A 19,361-nucleotide genomic window follows, 5' to 3' on the forward strand; every position below is an offset into this window, starting at 1 on the left:
CCCCAGGCAGTTCTTATTAACATTGTATTATATTTAATATTTAATTAAACATTAAATGTATAACAAGGAATGCATTTATTTTACCATAATCCACTCTGCTTAATACACCTATAACCATGGTATCCTATACTATTCATAGAAATTTTTTTTCTGATTTCTTCTACGTATATGATCCACTAAATAAAAAAGTTCTAAGATTTAATCACTGAATGATGATATTAATCCCCATTTTGGATATGCTATATGTAACAAAAGCCCTTACAGAAGCTGTGTGTAAAATAAAATTTCAAATATTTTATAATACTGCTCTTGCTTGGAAGATAATAGAAAATATTTGTAAACCAGTTTTTAGAGAGGGCAATTAATAGACACGTGAATATATCATATTTTAATTTTGATAATTTAACTTTTATATTTGAATTACATTTTATAAAACATGGAGCTTTGTTTTAACATTGTTCATTGTTTTATCTCACAGTTTCCTGGGTTCCTCTGATAAGGATGCCTAAAATCCGCATACTATTTTCTAGAGTAACTAATACTTGTCCACCACACATTTCAAGGGCCGTCTAATAAGGAAAAACAAATAATTTTCATGATCAATAGCTCCTCAATTAGAGTTTGCTGTTGCTCTGCTATCACTTTATGAAGGCATATGATCTTGTGTTTACAGGCTGATTGTTCCGACAATCACATCCTTGAAAAGAATGACCCGGTGTTATTTTAGTCTGTGTTTCAACATTTAGTGCACCAGAGAGCATACAGTAAAGTTTAAGCCACTTTTGTTGAAATAAAAAATAAAGCTGTGAGTGTAAAGTTATATAGAAACAGATTTTTTTTAGTTTATTTATTTATTTTGAGAAAGACAGAGACAGGGTAAGCAGGGGAGGGACAGAGAGAGAGAGAGAGAGGGAGATAGAGAATCCCAAGCGGACTGTGCTAGCACAAAGCCTGACTCTGGGCTCAAACACAGGAAACTGTGAGATCATGACCTGAGCTGAAACCAAGAGTCAGAGGCTCAACCAATTGAGCCAACCAGGTGTCCCCCAAACAGAAGGTTTTTAATTCGGTATGAAATCTTTCTCAAGTAGATTTCCGTGGAAACTTCTATGCTTTCCTTCAAGTATAATCACTTAAGTAAAAATCTAATTTGATATGTGCATTTTTTTCTCTGAATTTGCAAATTTTCAAGACTAAAATGATATTCTCCTGAAGGAAACCTACATGTGGAAATGGATTTTTTTGCAAGCTTTTAACCAAGTTTGTAATTTACTTTCCAATTTTAAAAATGACATTTGACTTTCACATGTTAGAAAAATGCTGATTTTGAATAAATCTTTGAGAACTGCCTTATATGGAGCAATTTTAGTCAAATACAGAAGAAAAAAAATCATTAACTATTAAATGATCCAGACAGCAATGCTCAATTAGCCACAAGACTGTGTTTGAGCAACTCCTCCAGTCCTTCAGCTGCACTCGGAGCACAAAGAGAAGATAAGATGATAATTAACAGAGCATATAAGACGTTCTGATTACTAAAACTGATGTCTCTGTAGCTCCATCAGGAAGTTTATTCATAATAACTTCTACTTTTTAGCCAGTTTTAATACCTCTTAAAAAGGATGAACTATCATCACAATAATTTATTCCTTTTATAAATCACAATTGATTGTGCAGATGGGACACATAAGTATTCCAACATCTGAAATCCTGAAATTCCCTTCATTAATGTTTCTCTCTCATTAGAGAAAATTAATCTTAAAATGTTAAGTAGACAAGGTAAATGGTGTTTGTTAATTGAATGAAATATTTATTTCTAAATTTCAAGTGATCATGATTGAGTTTTGGGTCATTATCCTTTATCCAACAATTTAAATTGATGGACTTGGAAAAAGCTTTTCACGTTCAAGTGAAATCTAGGATTTGTTTGAATTTGCCCCCTACAAAGATACTGCATTATTTCACACACACAAAAAAACCTATTTTTGTACTATTGCTACTTTTTAGAACTATATTTCAGCTACTTTCTCAGGAACTCCTTGAAATGAACCGATGTCTTCAGAATACTGTTTATCCTGCTTAAAGAATGAAAATTAAGGGAGAAGGAAAAACAACAACCTCTTTGAAATTCATTTGACTGTAATTGCAATGTGCAAACCAAAATTTGTCAGTAAACTTTGTTTAGAAAAGAAATGTGTCCAATGGTAAAGACACAGAAAAACAGAATAAAAGATAAACTGAATCGAAATGAATAATAGATGCTGAGGCATGAAAATACACACACACACACACACACACACACGATATCTAGTGCAGGGTAGCTAAATGGCACGAGCTTTCCATCCCTGGTTTTTGAGACATAAGAAAGAATACTAGCCTGAAGAATCAATTTTTAGATTGGTTAATTGAGGAAAGTGCAAAATATGCCTCTAAGCATTTCCATTAGAAGGTTTTACATTAGTAAATGGAATAGGTACTTGCATATATTGCATATATTTTACTCAGAGTGGACAGGGAGTTTTCAGAGTAAACAAATATTATTTTACTAAAAAGTAATCTTCAGATTGTAACTAAAATACAAATTTTTAATTTAAAACTTTTCAGCTGTATTGAGGTATAATTGACAGATTAAATGGTAAGATAAAATGTACCACGTAATGATTTGATATACTTGTACACTGTTAAAGAATTACCCCCACTGAGATAATTAAGACATGTATCAGCTCACTTTTTTTTTGTCTTTACTGAGGACATTTAAGTTCTACTCTCTTAGCTAATTTCAATTACATGATACGGGGTCATCAGCTATAGTCCTCAGGTTATATAAAAGATTCTCTGACTTTATTCATCGTATAACTGAAATTTTGTACCGTTTTACCAATCTGTCCTTATTTCCCCTACCTGTCGCCCCAGCTCCTGGCAAGAGCTTTTCTACTCTCTGTTCTATGAGTTCACTTTTTAAAATTCCATATATAAATAATACCGTACAGTATTTGTCTTTCTCTGTCTGGCTCATTTAACTTAGCATAATGCCCTCCAGCTTTATCCATGTCATTGTAAATCACAAAATTTCTTTTTTTTGGTTGGTAGAAAATATTTCATTATATCATATATACATACAGGGTTCAGGGTTCCCTTCACTCCACATCCTGGCCAACTCTTGTTATCTTTTGTGTTTGTGAAGATAGCCATTGTAACAGTTCCAAGGTGATATCTCATTGTGGTTTTAATTTGCATTTGCCTGATAATTAGTGATGATGGGCATCTTTTCATGTGTCTGTCGACAATGTATATGTTTTCTTTGGAAAAAAAATACCTGTTTTTAACTGCTTTGCCCATTTTTATATCGGGTTATTTGTTCTTTTGCTTTGAGTGGTATGAACTCCTTGTATATTTTGTATATAAACCCCTTGTTGGATATGTGGTTTGCAAATGTTTTCTCCCATTCCATACATTGCCTTTTTATTTTGTTGATGATTTCCCTAAGTTTGATATAGTCCCGCCTTACAGCTTTAAGTGGAAGAGGAAAAAAAATGACAATGACATAGAAAATCTTTATCTTTGTTGTAAGTTTTTCTAATGATAAAAGGACCTTTAATAAAGAACTGACAAAATCAAGAAATGATTTCTATTATTTAAATTATCTTTTTAAAAAGATTTAATCATTTTAATTCAAGTTTAATTGAACATACTTTCAAAATAGGTTGCACCACAAATAGTGGTTTAGAACAACACATGCTTATTTTTCACACACACCACAGTATATTACAGACCGGCTGATGGATCCACTGTGCACTTTCCTCTCTCTGGGATCTACACTGACAAAGCCGACATCATACGGAACATTGCTTATTTCCAAGGCAGAAGTTAAAAAAAAAAAAAAAAAAGTGGTGAAATTAGATTATGTTCTGAAAGCTTCCCTCAGGAAATAAATGCATGCCTTTCACCTTCATTTCACAGCACAAATAAGTTACTTCGAAGAAGTAGGTAAATTTAATTTTACCTATTTCCTGTGTTGAGAATGAGCCAAAGTTCTTAATAAACAACACTAACATTTACCAGAGTTTACCTTTCTGGTCATCAAATATTTGGTCCTCTGTCCCTTACATTCAAAATACACACACTGTGTCCTCATGTATCTATCTACCCTCTTGATAGATAGGTATAGATATAGAAATGTAGATATGTTATATATTACAGATTTCAAATAGTATTGCATATATCTGTATATATAATAGTAGTTGGAAAATACAGGTCCCTTTAGTGTGTGGGGGAAAGGGGGTTAGGATTCGAAATATAATTTTAGTTTCCCTTCTTCACATAAGGTCTATACTTTCTATACTTGACCAAGACATTAGTTTTCTGGGCATATGAAAGAAATAAAAATAGTCATATCATGAGACGTTAAATCAATGTAAGATCAACTCTTTTGTTTCTTTTTCAATTTTTTTTGTTTTTTTTTCTTTTTTTCTTAATTCTAGTTAGTCAATATACAGTGTTATATTAGCTTCAGGTATACAATATAGTGATTTAGCACTGTCATAGAATATTAGCTATTTTGTTATGTGAATTATAAAATTACCTCCATCACCAATGTGCCACGCTGTGTCTAGTGTCCATAAAATCATGGCTGCAGAGAATAATCAAAATTTCTTTTCCACTGAATATGGCAGGCAGCTTAGCCGCTGTTCCTCACGGTATAAAGTGGCAACTATGACCGGCTGATGGTTCTACTGTGCATTTTCCTCACTCTGGGATATACACTGATGAAGCCAACATCATATGGAACATTGCTTATTTCCAAGGCAGATTCTAACAACATCATTCTCCCCATTACTGTAGAGCTAGTATTTTTTAAAAAATAACTTTTATCAATTTCTTTCAAAAGTAGTCGTGCAGGATATAGGCTTTTAGAGCGTACTTTTCTCACAGGCTTAAATGCAGAAAAGGCAACCATATAATTTATAATCACAATGAAGACAATTTTAAGTGTACACAAAATGTTATCATTAAATCCACCAGGAAACTGGGATAAAAAGTATGATATGGGTAGTAGTTGTACCACTTCTCTCCTGGACGTAAAGTGTCCTACTATGGACCTCAAAGAAACTGAATGTTATTGAAACCTAGAATTTAGGTCAATTTTAATTTCCCATTTGTTGTTCTATCCCCTATTACTTTGATATAAATTACCATTTTTCATCACTGAATGTGTTTGCCAGCTAGTGCTATATTGTAATTAAATCTTTTATCTCATTTTTGTTTTAAATTCATATGTAATGGAGAAACAACTTTGAAAGCATTAGGAATAATGCTAGCCGTCATAAGTAACATCAATGAATGCGCAATTAGAGTCCAACACGATTCCAAGACCTTTACCTTTCTTCAATAATTTAAATCACACACCATCTTTATGGCTTTAGATATAATACTATTATTTTCATTTTACATATAAGAAAACTGTGACTCCAAGAGGTTAAGTAATTTGTCTGGGTGACACAGCTAACAAGTGTACGAGAATGGACTTTAAATGCAAATAGCCCGGTTCAAACCTCATTCTTTACCATGGTACACCACGTAGTGGAGGCAGATAGAAAAGGTGAAGGTAGGGGCTGGAGGAAAATGTAATGAGTATTTGCCATTGTAGGCACTACTTTAAGGTCTATACAGGGAGGCACCGGAACATTGTAAACAATCTTATGAAGTAATGACACTGAGAATTTTTTTTTTTTTTAGAGAGAGTGTGTGCACGTGCATGTAACCAGGGGCAGAGAGAGAGAGAGAGAGAGAGAGAGAATCTAAAGCAGGTTCCCCATCCCCCCGTGCACTCTTAGTGCAGAGCTGCCTGCATCCCAAGAATTGTGAAATCATGACCTGAACTGAAATCAAGAGTTGGATAGTCAAACCCCTGAGCCACCCAGGTACCCTGACACAGACTTTCTAAAAAATTAGGAAACTGTGGTCATGAAATATGAATGTCTTTCAAAAGTTATACAACTGATAAATTAACTAATATGGGTTAAAAAAAAACTTGACAAAATGTTCACTATCATGTATTGCAGTTTATAATATTTATTCCAAGCATTAGAGCTTAGATATTTATTATTGTTAATTAAAAACAAGTCAATTATTATCCATTATACAAATACAAATCATATTTGTATTTTATTAACATGAAATACAAAATCCAGTAAAGAAAGAATCCAAGCTAACAACAAATATGATATGGTAAATATGTGTGGAGTTTGCTGTTTCATTTAAAAAAACATTAATTGAGCACCAACTATGCACCAGTAACCTTTGTGTGTGTCAGAGTGAAAAAACTACCTCTCTCTCTTTCTCTTTCTCTAGTTCTGTTTTAAAATAATAGCTAGCATTTACATAGTGTCTTATATGTACTGGGTACTTTTCTAAACAGTTGCTCATTTAAATTCCTAACAACCCGGAGTAAGGTACCGTTATCCCCATTTGACAGAGAGGAGACTGATGCACTCAAATGTTAAGAGATCTGTGTTCTAGGAGCCCCTGGATGGCTCAGTTGGTTAAGCAACCTACTTCAGCTCAGGTCATGATATCATGGCTCATGAGTTCAAACCCAGTGTTGGGCTCGGTCCTGACAGCTCAGAGCCTGGAGCCTGCTTCAAATTCTGTTTTTCCCTCTCTCTCTACCCCTACTCCGCTTGTGCTCTCTCTCTCTCTCAAAAATAAATAAGCCTTAAAAAAATTAAGAAAAAGAGATTTGTGTCCTGTCACACAGCCAATAAGAAGCAAACATTAAATGTATGCAGGGGTTAAATGTACATAGTCTTACACCTGAATATACTTTCTAAAATACTGTGGCATAATGGCACACACTGAACTAATATTTAATTGTAATCAATTTTCAAGAAATGAGACAGACAATTAAGAAATACATATGTAATATATTGAGGGTGATAAGTTCTAAGAAAAAAAACATAAAAGAGGTAAGAGATCAGAATGATGGAAAGAAGAAACATGATTCTGTTAGGGAGGTAAAGTTATGAGCAAAGGCTTAAGCTACAAAGCAAACTATGCAGATAGATTGAAGAAGATTCTTTCAGACAGAGGTAACATCAAAGACACAGACCCTGAGGGATCACTATATCAAGATTATTTGAGAAACAGCAAGTAGGCCAATGTGTTTGGAGCAGAGTGAGTTAGGGACAGCTTGGTTAAAGGCATGACCAGAGAGAGAGATGAGAGTGGGAAGATAATGAATAACCTTTTAGAATATGGAAGAGTAGCTTGGATTTTCTTCTGAGTGATATACGTAGCTGTTGGAGGGTTTTCATCAGAGGAGTGACATGATGTAACTCTTAGAAGAATCGATCTGGTTTCCGTAAATTTAACAGACTCTAGGTGACAAAATGGTAATGCAAAAATAAAATGATTTCATCTATAATAACAAATTCCAAATTCAGTATCTGGTGATACTGTGGAACATGTATGGGCTATAATTACAGGTGATACAAATTATACTATATTTACTGTTTTGCTACATATATTGTGTATCATATATTGTGTATCTGTAGATCAGTCTGTATGTTAGAAGCGATGATGATTTGAAGTAGGATGGTAAAGTTCAGAGAGGGGATATATTATGTATAGAATAAAATGATTTTACTGATTACTTGAATGCAGTACAAATGGGGAGAAATTTTAGAGAATTGAAGCAGAATGATAAACTGTGTTAAGGCGAAACTTTCACTGTCAGCTCATTAAATAATTAGCTCCACACATGAATTCTCTACTGATAGAGACACTTCGATCATCTTGCAATCACTTGCAGAGTGTGGTGTCTTCAGTCTCCCAAATGAATAACCATGAGGCAACAGCAGGGGCGCATCTGAAAAAATAGCACATTCCGTCACCCATGCATTATGTATGATAGGACTCCACGTGTTGGTCCTTCCTCTTAGGATGAATGTGATGGTGGATGATGTGGGTAATTAGAAGAGATGTAATCTGGCAGAAGGGGTATCATGTCATTGTGTGCAGAAGCAAAGCTAAGTGGTTAGTCCAGGTTTCTGTCTATTACAGCACAATACAGACCCAAAAAGAAATAGCCTAAAAAATTAGGAATTTTAGTGAAATTGTACCTACATACTTAAATTTTGACATACGTGGGCCATTAAGTCATAGGAATTCTATTACCAACAGAGGCCTGCAAAGACAGTATGTCGGGGTAATGCCAGAAATGCTGATTGAAAGTAAAAACAAATAAGTACATTTATGGATCTATTTTTTATAGTTGTAAAAAGAAAACCCACCTGATTTGTTCTTCCCATTTTGAAATGAAGCATATTTTATTTTTTATAGTCAAGAGCTCAATGTTTGTGGCTGTTCTTGCTGTTTGTGTTCTTCTTATAATGTCTAGTTAAAAGAATTCTGCATGAAATAGATCTTAAGGCAAAATCAGTTTCTCAGGAATTTTAGAGTGAAAGCTTTTTGGAATGTTCCTATCTGTTCCAAAGAAGTAGCATTCATCTGAATGTCTCAGGATTCTATGTTAAAGTCCTTATGAAATTAAGTTCAGGTTATAAATGGATTTTATTAAATAAAGTTAATGAGAAGCAGATAATAAAAATATTATTCAAAGGTGCACAGACCAGTATCGACAAACTCAGTTGCATAGCCAATAATCCATTATATGTTTTCCTAAAAGAAATGAATAATTACATTACATTTTTATTTTTAAGAAATCAAATAACCAGTAATTGCAAAGTCAGAACCACCCAAACATGAAGTAATATTAAATGTTTATTTTGGAAGCAGTGAAAATGTGTGATAAGAAAAGTTAAACTGCAGTAAGAAAAAAGACAGATGATAATTAATTTACACCTCACACAAAATGATGTTAAAATGATGAGTTTATAAGAAGGCAGAGGTACAACATTCTTGACTTAAGAGTAAGATCAGTTCTCAAATAAAATATTCTATATGTAGATGTAGTAGGCAGTTTACAATAAATCTTTCTAAAAGGGAACTAACTTCTTATAGGAAAATAAATGAGTGTGACATTCATAGGCTTTATGTGGTGACCGGTGGGTTCAGGTTACTTAGTTGAATCCCAGTAGATCACTGGGGATTGGAAATTATTTGATGACTGTCAGTTTAAAAATCCACTAATAAAATATAACGTACTAATGTTACGAAACCCGAAAAGTTTGCACATTTGAAAACTGTTAAGTGAGTAGAGAATTCATCTTTGCCTTCCTTCTTAAATTCTCTAGAGGTGTCTTTATAGCCATATGCCTTCTGTTAAAGCCTGAAAAGCTGAGGATATAAGGCATTTAGAAGAGATAATTTCTACTTTAGGAGATTGCCCTTTACTGTTAGAGATATCCTCAGGATGATCCGTCAGTGTGCCAGGTCTGTTTATAACTGGAGGAGGTTTCTAAAGCCTCTCTCAATTTCTGCAGTAAAAAAGAACATCATCCCCTTGGACTCAGTCAGCACCTTGTTCATGCCTCTGTTTTAGCTTGTATTATATTATCTTGTGTTGGACTATTTACATGTGATTATCCATCAAATTATAGCGAATGTCTGAAGAGGAAGGAACATATTTTGTTTGGTTTGATTTGTTTTTCATGCCGGTGTTCCTAGGGTTTATTACAGTGGAAGATCGATATTCTTCAACGTATATGAAAAACAACAAAAACAGGAAGGAAGGAAAGAAAGAAGGAGGGAGGGAAGAGAAAGGCAGATGATGTTCTAGGATAATGTCCTTGCAAGATATTCTTATAGGAATGTAATGATAAATTGAACACAGTTTAAGAGTACTATCACCTTCAAACAATGGTTGCCTCTCCAAACCTTTGAGCTCTGATCATGTAGCCAAGCAAACAGCATAGTTTTCACAGCAGAAGGTAAGACACAGTATAAGCATACATAAATCTAAGATTACTGACTTTTTATAATATAATTTGGGACTGCATGGAACTTACATTCTGTCATTGCACTGATTCTAGCAAAAATATAAATTTCATCACAGCTATATTCTGGGTTGTTAAGAAGCAAAAATGTGTGCCCACAAATTTGTGTTGTGAGGATATTAAAAGGCTTTATATGATATCAGTATCAGTTTTCACTATCTGTGATATTGCACCTTCAGACTTCTTTCCCTGAAGCCATTAGATAATTAAAAAACAAAACAAAAAGTGGAATGTTTATTTCTCAATGTTGCCTTAAATTACCGCTCATTTGTTAAATACTAATGTTATGAGTAATAGCACAAGAAAGAGGGTTGTTACTAGATAATTCTGAGTGGGAAGGCCTATAAAAGGAGCGATGAAAAATATGTTACACTTAAGTAACGTTAAGATCACAGCAACGAGATATGTGATGATTTTAATAGCTCTTTATCAGGCTACCCAAAAGTAACAGTAAAATGTTAATCTGGACAAGGTACATGCCTAAAATACAATTTCTTTAAAAAAAAATCAAAAAGAAGCATACCAAATACCAAACCAAAATTATTTCCCAGAAACACATTATGTAAGCATAATCTTTATTTTTTTTTTGTTTGTTTGAACTGTTAGATCATGAAAAGACTAAGAATTCCTTCATCATGAACTTCATAAGAACTAATACACTGTGTTCATCTGCAGGTTTTATCAAGAATTTAGCTAAGCTACTTCATGATATTGCTGTTCTGCCATCTGTTTTGTTTGACCAAGCAGCTTGCAGTGACCTTAACCTGACATTAGCCCCTCAGACAAGGACCTGCCCAGGATAGCAGCCCTCATAGTCCTAAGTAAATATGCACTCTGATATGACTTTACGGCAGCCCTTTGGACCAACGGTTTCCCCTGTTTCCCAATGGCTTCTCTTTATGTGGCCCTAAGATAAGGCTTCCTTGGGGCTTACCAAAATCCCCCTCTTTTGGTTTGAATTGGCTAATTTGGCCTTAGGCCAGGAACCCCCTAGCACTCTACTCACAGACCCTATTAAAGGCATATGCCTTAGGTCCTGTCTTTCTCTGTACCCTGTCTTCCCTCACCTCCCCATGTGGCTCCTTGAAGCCTGTAGATACTCCAGAACCTGTGGGTGATAGACTTCTCTATTTTCATACCTCTTGTGGTCTGTTGTTGAACCTTGGCTCACCATCTGGCACCCATGGGTTGCCATGGGTTAATTTGACAAATTCATAGCATGTTTATATACAGAAAATTGCCTTGATTCATTACAAGTTCAAACAGCAAAATTCTTGTTAAACCAAACTTAACTGAAATAAAATAGTAATGGAATATCATATTCCTTTTACCTTTAATACAACATTCAATTCTAATGTACCGGATATGTACATTTTTCTAAACTACATGGACTGTAACCACATTTGATAGGAGCTACAGTATATTTATTGCATAATTATTCTGCTTTGTTACAAAAAGGTGTTGTCCAGTAAAGTTTAAATTAGAAATAAATGTGTGTGTATATATATATATATATATATATATATAATATTTCTTAAAGTTTCCATGGTGTCCTAAAGATGTGTCCTTTGATTTATATTTTATTTGAATTATTTTACTTACTCTCCAGATATGAGTTATATACACATACCAAAAGAAAAAAAATAACTTCAATACTTTTATTACATTTTGAAAATTTTGTTAAACCTTCCTTTATTTTGTAGTTTTTAACATACTTAAATGATGTGAAACATTTTTAGATTATTATTTAAAAAAAAATTTAAGTTTATTTATTTGAGAGAGAGAGACAGAGAGTGAGCAGAGGAGGAGCAGAGAGAGAGGGAGAGAATCCCAGGTAGATTCTGCGCTGTTAGCTTGAAGCCCCATGTGGGGCTCAAACTCACGAACCGTGGTCATGACCTAAGCCAAAATCAAGAGTCCAACGCTTAACCGACTGAGTCACCCAGGTTCCCCCAAATTTTATGTTATTATTACATTTGTAGATTTCAATTTGTTTAGCAATGTTCTACTTATTCAAGGCTCTGTGCCATAGATATTTCCTTATGGAAAAACCTACTAGACAATGGTATTTGTTCAGATGACCCCAGTGAGATAACTCACAATAAAATTTAAGGGAAAAGAAAATAAGGACATCGCCCAAAGTCACAAGCTGGTTAAGTGTGAGGGGTGGCTGAGTACCCTCAAAACCTAAGCAGAGCCCTTGATACTACATTGCCTCCCAAATGTGGCAGTCCTGAGTAAGTTCCCCAAAAGATTTACTTCTTGGGGCACCTGGGTGGCTCAGTCAGTTAAGTGACCAGCTCCTGATTTCGGCTCAGGTCATAATCTCATGGTTCCTGGGATCCAGCATACGTGTTGGGTTCTGGGCTGACAGCATAGGACCTGCTTGGGATTTTTTTTCTCTCCCTCTCTGACCTTCCCCTCCTCGCTTGTTCATACTTGCTCTCTCTTTCCCTCTAAATAAATAAACTTAAAAAGAGATTTGCTTCTCAGTTTTACGGAGCTCTCTGTCTTCAGACTCTCTACTGCTCATTCTATCTTCCATATTGTTACCAGATTTAATTTGCTGAATGGCAAATACTACCCCCTGATCTGAAAGAAAAGAAAAAGTCCAGATGCTAGGCAGTCATCTGGGACTCTACCATCAGTGCTAACCACACTATCTATTCTCAGTTTGTTCCATTCTGCAACATCACATCACGAACTTAATTACAGTAGGCCAGAAGGCTTATTGTTACTGTTCTGCTTCTTTGCCTTTAATATGCTAATTCTTCTTCCTGGGATGCTCTTTGTACACCATTCATGCTATTGTTTTGTAATGTATATATAAGTTGAAGTATAGTTGACATACAATATATATTAGTTTCTGGTGTACAACATAGTATTTGGACAATTTATATATACTATGAAATGATTGCCATAATAAGCATCAATACTATCTGTCACCATACAAAGTTATTATAATGTTATCAACTATATTTCCTATGCTGTACTTTTAATTCCTATGACTTATTTATTTTACAACTAGACGTTTGTACATCGTAATCTGCTTCACCTGTTTTGCCCATCCCCCTACCCTGTGACAACCACATTTGTTCTCTGAATTTATGAGTCTGTTTCTGTTTCTTTTGTTTTGTTTTTAGATTCCTCTCATAAATGAAATCACATGGCATTTATCTTTGTCTCACTTATTTCACTCAGCATAATACCCTCTAGCTTCATCCTTGTTGCAGCAAATGCCAAGATTTCATTCTTTTTCATGGCTGAGTACTATTACAGTGTGTGTGTGTGTGTGTGTGTGTGTGTGTGTGTGTGTATGTGTGTGTCTGTACGTGTGTACACAACATCCTTATCCATTCATCTATTCATGGACACTTCCTGGTCTTGGCTATTGTAAATAATGCTGCAATAAACATAGGACAGCATATGTTTTTGTGAATTAGTGTTTTGTTTTCTTTGGATAAATACCCCATAGCAGAATTACTGGATCGTATGGTATTTCTACTTTCTACAGTGGGCGCAACAATTTAAATTCCCACAAATAATGCATGAGGGTTTCCCGTTTTCCATATCTTCACCAACATTTCTTATTTCTTGTCCTTTTGATACTAACCATTCTGACTGGTTTGAGGTGATACCTTATTGTGATTTTGATTTTCATTTCTCTGATGATTAGTGATGTTGAACATATTTTCATGTGTTTGTTGGCTATTTGTATGGCTCCTTTGGGAGAAAAAGATCTGACCAATTTTAATCAGATTATTTGCTTTATGTTATTGAATTGTAGGAGTTCTTTATGTATTTGAATATTAACCCTTTCTTTGATATATCATTTATATATATCTTCTTTCATTCAGCAAGTTGCCTTTTTGTTTTATTGCCTGCTGGAAGCCAAGCTATCCCAGCCTGAGTGGCAGGGCCTGGGCTGTGAACGGATTGGTGACTGCAAGGCGGCCCACCGACACGGAAGCTTCTTGCACTCCCGCTTTTAGGTAATTCGGCCTTAAAACAACCTGGGGTATTGTCTATTGGGGAATTGCCCTCGACAGGCCCTCTGGGAAAAGAACCATTAGGAAAGAAAATAAGGTTCTGCAAGAAATTGTGTAGCCTTACCTTTAGCCCTTGCCATCCCCTATGGAGACTCCTCTACTTAGAGGGAGGATAGCCTCATGCATTTGCCAGCAAAGGCGGCCAACAAAAGAGAGACATACGGATCTGAAAGCCCCACTCCAGTAACTAAGGAGTGTATCTCTGGGCACAGGTGACTTCAACCCATAGCCCCACCTGGCCCCCCGGAGGCATTCCTGATGATGACTGAACCTAGTCGGTTAAGGTACAGAATGGTTCATTGGTTCCTAGGTGCATTGTCTCTCTGAGAATGTAGGAGGCATGGGTTTCTAAGGCCTTTTCAGCCCCTTCCTGGCACCTCGGACCGAGGCAAACACATTGTTCTTCTGGCCTCATGTGGTTGGGAGGTCATGTCTCTGTAACTGTTCCACTTGAGGTGTTGAGAAATGGAGGTCCTTTCACGAGAACAGCAAAGCAAATGCTTTGTAGATTATAGATAAACACAGGTGCATAATAGAATAATGTAAGAAATGAATCTATAATCAAAGGGTATGCGGGAAAGTTAGGGGAAAATAGCCATGTTATTTCTTAAAGGTTGTTTACACATAGGAACATTTTCAAAATTAGGTAATGTTAGAAAAACAGATGACATATGTTACAAGGAAATCACTAGCATATATAATGTCACGTTTACTACAATAAATCGGCCAGTTCAACACGCTGCTGTTGTCTGTGTCCATTTTTATTCTAGTTTTAGTTTTTTATTTTAGTTTTTTATTTTCTGTTTTTTATTTTAGTTTTGTTTTATTTTCACCGACGTCGTTCTTCCTTCGGGAACCCCTGGACCTGCTGGAGCTGGACTCTGGCAGTTGCCAAAGCTTTTTATTTTGGTATAGTCCTAATTGTTTCCCTTGGCTGAGCAGACAGATCCAAAAAAACATTGGTAAGGCCAGTGTCCAAGAGTTTACTGTTTATGTTTTCTTCTAAGAGTTTTATGTTTTCAGGTCTTACATTTAGGTCTTCAATCCATTTTGAGTTTGTTCTTGTGTATGGTGTGAGAAAGTGGTCCAATTTCATTAATCTGCATGCAGCTGTTCAGTTTTCCAAAACCATTTATTGAAGAGACTGTCTTTTCCTCATTGTACATTCTTGCCTCCTTTGTCATAGGCTTATTTCTGGGATCTCTGTTCTGTTCCATTGATCTGTGTTTATGTTTGTGCCATTGCCTTACTGTTTTGACTGCTGCAGCTATGTAGTATATCTTGAAATCTGAGATTGTAATACTTTTAGTATGTTAATTCTTCCTGGGATGTTCTTTCTAGCCCACCTTTGCTAATTGATTGTTATATACATATACATATACATATACATATACATATACATATACATATATATAACAATTGTTATATAAATACAATTATATATATATAATATATATTTATACATTATATATTATAATGTATAAATATATACATTAATATATATACATATAATATATGTATAAATGTATTTATAATATATATAAATGTATTTATATAACAATTGTTATATATATATATATATATATATATATATATATAAAATCCTTTTGGGTGCCTCTTTCCAGTCACTTTAGCTTTATTTCTCATCCTCATGCTTAAACCTCTATCAGATGGTAAAGTATCGTTTCCCTAGCCACCTTAGTATAGAATTTGTGTTAAACTCCCATATGCTATTCACCATGTTGTAATTTGTTTCAAAATGCATAATCTATCTTTCCAGTTTGACTCATGTATATCAGGATAAGGAAATATGTTTAATTTTCAACCCCAAGTAATCTAAAGTATGGTAGCTACTCATAAAGTAACTATTTGTCTAATTTGAATAACATGTCTCTTGGATATACATTTGACCTTTGAATAACATGGGTTTGAACTGTGTGGGTCTACTAATTCACAGATCTTTTACAGCACAGCACTGTAAATATAGTTTCTTTCTTTGTGATTTACTTAATAATATTTTCTTTTATCTAGCTTACTTTATTGTAAAAATGCTGTGTATAACACATATAATATACAAAATGTGTGTTAATAGACTGTTTATGTTATAGTAAGGCTTCCAGTCAACAGTAGGCTATTAGTACTTAAGTTTGGGGGAAGTTAAAAGTTAAATATGGATTTTCAGCTGCGTGGGGGTTAGTGACTCTGACCCCCAAAATGTTCAGAGCTCAATTGTTATTAGTTTCTTTACATAGACTGTTATCTAAATCTTAGGTACTATTTTAAACATGTGTTTCTAAACTTAGCTTTCTTTATTCAGCCTTGACTTAATGGGAAATAGGATTTCTTTTAATAGTATAATACTCCTCTCATAATTTTTTTCCCTAGTAGTTAACATTTTTTTCATCTTTTCTTTACATTTCCAAGGAAAACATGCTTTATTCACTTTCACTGATCTAAAAGCATGTCATTTCAGCTATAATTTTTGTTCTATATTTACAATGCAAATATTTGAGCATTATTATTTTATCTTACCTGTAAAGAACCTACACTTTTAGAACAAAATCCAAGAGGAGTCTTGATATGACATGTACTAATTTTGCATCCAAGGCATATTTATTGTATAATAGCATTTAGGTCATTCCCATGTCCTCTAGTTCAATGCTTCCCAACTATGTAGGATAAAACATCACTTCTTAAAAAAAATTCTATGATACATTTGTAAAATACAATGAAAATAAATTGCTAGAAAAATGAAATAATGATGAACTATTTACAATTTTCATTTAAAAAATTATTTGTTTGAACAAACACAAAATTACTCTTTCAAGTTGTCAAGATAGCTTACAAATGCTCATTTCCAATGACTAGACTATATAACTTCTATAGTGGAAATTTCAATCAACTGTTTCTGGGACAAATAACACATCTGCTTATAGATCATAAGTGGCACTCAAAGAAGTTGTCATTTCAGTTTGATCATGAGGAATGGTTGTGAATTAGACAGAAGATTGTAACAGAACACTCTAGGCAGAGGGATCAAATTTTACCCAAACTCAAGGAATGGAAATTACAATATTATTTTGGGATTGGTGAGTAGTAGAGATTGATGAAAAATGGAGCAATAAAGAAGGGGTAAACAGTAACCCAAAGTATGTGAATTGGACTACATAGGAGTTAATATAGAGTTGAAGAATGAAGAGTTTGAAACACTTAAGTTTTTCAAGACTTTTGCTGCCTATAAAAGAACACTTTTCTAGGAAAGTCAAATTTCTTGTTACCCATTGACTGTCATCCCCATTCTAGACTGGGTTTCCCCCCAAATCACTGTACCTAAAGCAATCTAATTAAACTAAACATGAGCATTATACCACTTAATTCAAGGGATACTTATCATATTTCTTTGTGCTTTTTAGTCACATCTACTGATCTTTCCCTTCTCACTCAAATATTCTTTCTTAGGCTTCTGTGATGAAAGAGTTACCTTTCTGCTGTCCTTCTGGAAACTTCTCTTAGTTTCCTTTTCAAACCTCCCTTTATTTAACATCTTTACATATTGGAATTCCTCAGGCCTGTATAGTTGGTTCTTTCCTTTATTCATTATATTGTTCTTTTGAAATTTTCTCTTCTATACTGTAATGGCTGCAAAGATCACCTACACATTTCTAATTCCCAAGTCAACATATTGAATCATGACCACTCTCCTGAGTCCTACATCTTCATACCCAAATGCCTACTAGTTATTTCTTCTTGGGTATTTCACGGAGATCTCTAACTCAAAATGAGCAAAACTGAGTACTTGTTTCCTACCTGCCTCTGTACTTGTCTGCACCAAAAATAAGAAAGCAAACAATGCTAAACCTGAAACTAATATCAGACTGTATGTTAACTAACTAGAATTCAAGTAAAAACTTGAAAAAGAAAGAAAAGCAAGCAAAAAAATAAACAAAAACACATAAAGGACTTAATAACTTATACTGTTCTTAGGATCCCAGTAGTTTAAACAGCAATTCAACATCATACTTGCATCCTCCCTAACCTTCATTCTTCACAACCAAACAAGTCTTGTTCTTTCTACCTCCTTTATCTGTCATATCCCCCTATTTCTCTTCCATCTTATCCACTGTCTGGGCCACATATTAACATAATTTCTCCAAGGAGATTCTGCTGTTTCACAGATTATCTCCCTTTGTTTACTATCCCAAACTACCATTCCCCCCCCCCCCCCCCCCCCCACTGTGTAGGTATCTTTGCACTTAAAATTACTTGTACAGTGTTTGGCTTCCACCGGAGAGTATAGAATCTATGAGAACAGGAATTGCATCTGTTTGAGTTAATCATTATCTCAAACATATAATAGAAAACTAGACAAATATCTTAGCAGATATCTATTGAGTTAATAAATGGTCACTATAAGATGGCAAAACATAGAGCTGGAGAAACGCTGAATCTGGTAAATTTCAACTCTTTTCTTTCAAGATGCATCCTCTAAAACTTATTCATCTATGTTGACCTTCTAAAGAGAGTGTCATTGTATCTCGTATTTTACAGAAGATAAAATGACATCTTCTTTATAGCTTGCCCATAAACAAAAATGGTTTTCTTATATGGTAATATATTTAGAAAATGGAAAAATGTAGACATAATTTAAAGGAATACACATAATAGTTTATATTTGTTATATATAATGACTAAATTGTCATAGTCACAGCCAAAAAGTACTAATTCAATTATTTTCCTGTGCCAATGGAATAATAATATTATTTACATACTGCCATTATCTAAAATACAGCTTTAATTTACAGAAAACCAATAATATGGTACATGGTGGTATATTTTGCACATTTCACAAATATAAAAGTCCTAGATACTCCTGGAAGATAGATATTTACTGTATTTTGATTTGATATTTACCTTACATGGAAAAGCAAGAGTCAGAGTAGTTAGGTAACATGTTAAGATGATAAAATATTAATAATTTGCAAAGCTCAGCTGCAGACACAAGTATGTCTGACTTCTGAGCATAAACCTCTACACTACATTTCTTCTCATGACAGTATGCATTTGTTCAATATGGTAGGACTACTTTTTCTGAGAGAAATCTAAGGGCAGATGATTTAAAATATATTAATATCAAATACACTGATTCTATGAAATAAGACGTGCATGTTGTATTATGGAATTCTGAAGTGTATGCAAAGAGAGGAGTAGGCATTGAGGCTCTTCAGGACTCACAGAAAATGACTACATTAATTCCCTCTTTGTGGAGGAATAATCCATTTTAATTTCTTAATTTTTAATGATATAAACACTTTGTGCATATTTGTTGCTTCATTTATTATTATAGAGACTTCAAAGG

General features: G+C 34.3%; 1 protein-coding gene across 2 annotated transcripts in view; it reads right to left on the reverse strand.

Annotated features, from left to right (window-relative positions):
- TECRL (trans-2,3-enoyl-CoA reductase like) overlaps positions 1–19,361 on the reverse strand; it is a 126,020-nt gene that overhangs the window by 100,025 nt on the left and 6,634 nt on the right. The gene's annotated exons all lie outside the window — the stretch shown is intronic.

The sequence above is a fragment of the Panthera uncia genome, chromosome B1 (assembly GCF_023721935.1).
Source record: "Panthera uncia isolate 11264 chromosome B1, Puncia_PCG_1.0, whole genome shotgun sequence".
Taxonomy (NCBI): domain Eukaryota; kingdom Metazoa; phylum Chordata; class Mammalia; order Carnivora; family Felidae; genus Panthera; species Panthera uncia.